General features: G+C 35.1%; 1 long non-coding RNA gene across 1 annotated transcript; it reads left to right on the top strand.

Moving 5' to 3' along the window:
* The first annotated feature begins 1,546 nt into the window (after positions 1-1,546).
* On the top strand, positions 1,547-3,825 carry LOC129001735 (uncharacterized). The gene is made up of 2 exons (XR_008491486.1): positions 1,547-1,923; positions 2,766-3,825. It is a non-coding gene; the product is annotated as an uncharacterized LOC129001735 (long non-coding RNA).
* The last annotated feature ends 559 nt before the right edge of the window (positions 3,826-4,384 follow it).

Raw genomic sequence — 4,384 nt, 5'->3', positions numbered from 1 at the left:
TGAATACAGTACAACAGTTTTTTTGTTTAGTGTACGACTACACCCGACAATGGAGTAATCTTTGAAACGGCCGTAGTGTCATAGCCAATAAGGATTGCGAAAACAGTAAGTACATAATACATAATACATTTATAATTTATTCCTAAAAAATAAAGCGCATAACAATGATTCAACATATTAAATCATTTTCTCTTTAAACTATGCACAACTATTAAAAAAAACTACAATATTTTTATTTTTGAGGTCTAAAATTAAATGTAAACCTAAGTTATTCAAATGTGATATATTTTTAGAACGAAAAGCTCTTTTGCAAGATGACCCTCACAAGTTGATTCCATCGTATAAACTGTAGAGCTACAAACGCTTTAATTAAAAACACACGAGGGTTAGTTTGTTTAAATACAAAGTTTCAGTTATGTTGCAAACTCAGTCATCTTTGTTTTAATTAAACTTTGAATCTCGAAACCATTCAAAGATCTGTAGTGTTTTTACGGGTTTATCTTTTTTTGTGCAGCCCACAAGTATAAACGAGTATTTTCTATAGTGGGTATCTGTGCGTTTTTTATACTCCCAGTACTCACTTTATCTACTTGTTGGTGAATTTTTCAACCAATTTGTTGACTGAGTAAGGTTATAAATTGCAATATTCAGTATATTCCTTAAAATGGTACCTTTAACCCCCCCCCCCAAACTTAAGGGCTAGAGGTGGGGACTTTTGGTATGATTGACTCCTACTAAAGAAATTTACGAAAACAGAAATTGTGTTCCAACCAATTCCCCCTATAACCTTTTGTTGCCTGGGCAACTAGACTTTTACAAAACACTAAAAATATATTATATATTTTTAGTATAATATATTATAGGGTAATATATTATATTATTATTATAATATAATATATATATTATATTATAATATAGTATATATAATTATATTATAGGGTAATTACCCGGCTGTGCTAACAAATTATTATTTTACATGTTAATAAATTTATTTATTACGATGAATAATAAAAGTGGATACAAAAAATAATATTTAATATTATACTTAAATGCCAGTGGATAAACAATGTTTATTGTGTTTTCATTAGGTGTATAAATATGTAAGTTTTTAGGCGTACCTACCCCCACTGTGGGTATAGAACAAAAGATAAAAATATTTACGCATTACCATCCCATTTATTGTTTATATTACTTTGATAACGGTTTTTATATTTACATAATTAACATTGGATAATTTAAACTTCGTTGAGTGCACAGGTGTGCTGCGATTGGGGTTTAATATATTTGAACCTATTCAAAAGTAAAACAGTTTTCTGTGCTGTACTCTGTGGAACCATTGTGGCACTATTTCAAATCACGACTAATACATCATATTGTGATTATTACAACCTACAAAACAGTTGCCGGGTAACAGCTAGTTATACTTATTTTTAAACACTGCAGTTCAAAAGTCTGACATTTTCCCCCTTAAAATCCTCTGGTGCGGAGCCCTTTTGGCGGATCTGCACCAAACCTCACACAAACTATCCTTGAAAGATGTGTCACGGTTAAAAGGCCGCCCCAATTATTCGTCATGGAACTGATCACTCCATGTTAAATATCTACACTGTTTGACGCGTCACAGTGGACCGAATATAGTATCCAGCGGAGTTTAATTGTGTTGGACACCCTAAAACCATAATCAACGCTAGTACGGTACTGAAACGGAGCGAGCTTTCGAACAAGTCAGGACAACCAATCAGAGCGGTGGTTCGAGACAACTGTCAGCTGACTCGGAACCTTGGAGTGGAGATTGAAAGTGAAGACGCTGAATCATCCTCATTTGGCCGCCATCAGACTTATCGTTGAGACAAGAAATCTCTGCAACTTCTGGACGCCGGTCTACAATTTTGCCCTCAGATTCTTAAGGATTTATATACTGAGGTAAGACAGTCGGGATTCCAGAAAAAGTCTTAAATTGCTTCAGGGTTCCAAATTCTATTAATTTGTTTGTAATTAAAATCATTTCCAGTTGTTCAAACAAGTTACCGATTGCCGTAGTCATCATGAACTTGGTTTTTCTCAAGCCAAATTAACACGAAATTATAATTCCAGGGTTGACCTTATGTAGGTAATTTAGACAACTGTGGGTAAGACACAAACAATGTTGATAATTTTATAGTTTTAAGTACATTTTCCCTGTTTTATGATAGAAATTGTCTTGTAATTTTCATGTTGGTGCAAAGCAATAAGTTTGCAACAGGAGTCAGTCACATGGTCTCAAATTTTGCAAAATCGTTTAAACCATTTGTTTACAATCAGTTTTGATTTCTCAAAGTTAGGTTAGGTTGTCCAAAAGGAAGAAATGATATATTTAGTAGTTTTTAGAAATTTTTGTCATTCTTGGCCTAGGCCTACCTTGTACTTGTTCACCATGCTTTTGTTCATATGTAGTTCAGTGTTTTAAATATTTCTTGTTTAGCTTAGAAAATGTAATCAACCTACGCTCACTAAATTAAATATAAAGAATGTATTTTGTAAATTATTTATTTTGTAAATGTCAGAAACCAAATTGTTGCTCAGTTGTTCTAAGATAGGCCTAACTTGAGGCAAGAACAGTTTAAGACCTAGTTTCACTTACTGTTAATGACCTTTTGTCATAACAACTACAAAATGGATTAAAATTACAGCTAATCAAGGCCTAGCCTTCATGGAACACATGACTTAAGTTATAGGACTACTGTTAATATTTAACCAGAACAGAAATTATTCACGAGGAATTACAGGGTGTACGTTCCGGCCTGCAAGAGTTCAGACCTACGTCTTATGAGAGATCCTACCTACGGCTTGAGAGAGATCCGACCTACTGCTGGAGAGACGTTACCAGAATTGGCCCACTTACAACCTTGGCCTATCCAACATCGTACGGGGCTGTGGACCTGGACCACGTCCACCCCTACCACCTGTCATCGCAGCGGACCTCCACTGTCTGATAAGTCCTAGGCTAGCCTTTACCGTAACTTTCATCTGACTACAGTGCAACTATCAGCCTACTAAATCATTTTAATTTGGCCAAATACAAAGACTAAGTCAATTTCTCTGGACATTTAACTTAACTTACTCAACTTCTGGTGCATCAAGATTCAAATTTCATTCAAATTTCAATCCAGTTATCTTCAGACTGTATTTTGTGCAACTCCAAGTGCCGAGGGAACTAGACGCAACTAAACCATCGTCTCAACATATTCTGTAGGCTAGGCCTAACTTTTAGAGATATATAGATTACGGTAATCGTTCGGATTGTAGCCGAAAGGGTAATAGTGTCTTTGATATTTGTCGCTGGTGTTGCCTAGTTTTAAGATTGTCTATTTTATTATTTTTGTGTATCTAGTATTGTGTCACATTATGCTCTGCCGGATTGATTAGAGACCTGATATATTTTGTCTCTGTTGTCCCCTGTTTAATTGTAAGATTGTCTATTATTATTGTGTATTTTGTGTCATATTATTGCTTTGTCGGATTGATTATTGACTACGGTCGAACATATATTTTGTCTAATGTTGTCTTTTGAGTAAAAATTAATTGTTGCTTTTCTGTAAATATACTTTGCTACCGTCTGCGCAGTCGGAAATTCCAAAAGCTTTTGGTCACAAAAAAAAAATAATGTAAATAAATAAATAGCCTATTTGAGTTATATTTTAGGTTCAAGTGTCTTGGTAGTAACGAATACTGAACGAAGAACGTTGTATGTAGCATTTTGATTGATTATTATTTCGTACCGGACATTTGAGTCAGGCTTGTCTGTGCAAAATATTTACTTGTAATAAACCTTCGCTTATTTTGTCATATCTTGTGTCATTTTTGAAAACCAGTGTATTTGTCATAGTGTATTATAGTGGGCGTAGGTGGGTCAACCCCTGAATTATCCAGTTTTATTCACAATTTTCTCAAAATTGAAACTCACCCCAACGCTAAGTCAACATAGATTTTAGGGACCTGTCGAACCTCATGGTATATAGGAGCATAGGTTAAGACACTCAATACTACAGAGATCTGCAAAATCTGTTACCATCCTGGGGCTGGAACGTTCCCAGTTTATCGACCAGCATCATACCCCGAAACTGGGTGGCGCCCTGCAGCATCACTGAAGTACTTGGTTATTACCCTGGTTCATAGGCTACCTATACACAGTTCCGCCCACGACCCGTCACTGACTGAGACCTAGCCGTGGAGTGTGTCAGATGTTAAATATTGCCTGAAAGTTTCATTACAATCTGGCAAGCGGTTTCGGAGTCCATAATGTAAACGTATATACATAGTTCCTCTTTTATATGTATAGATAGATTTCCCTATATTTTCCGAAAAAATAAAAATTTTCCAAACTTTTTTTAAAAACGGCTAAAAT

This window comes from Macrosteles quadrilineatus, unplaced genomic scaffold (assembly GCF_028750875.1).
Source record: "Macrosteles quadrilineatus isolate MER2022 unplaced genomic scaffold, UCM_ALF_1.0 Scaffold_8__2_contigs__length_117827958, whole genome shotgun sequence".
Taxonomy (NCBI): domain Eukaryota; kingdom Metazoa; phylum Arthropoda; class Insecta; order Hemiptera; family Cicadellidae; genus Macrosteles; species Macrosteles quadrilineatus.
This window is presented reverse-complemented; position numbering and strand designations above follow the sequence as displayed.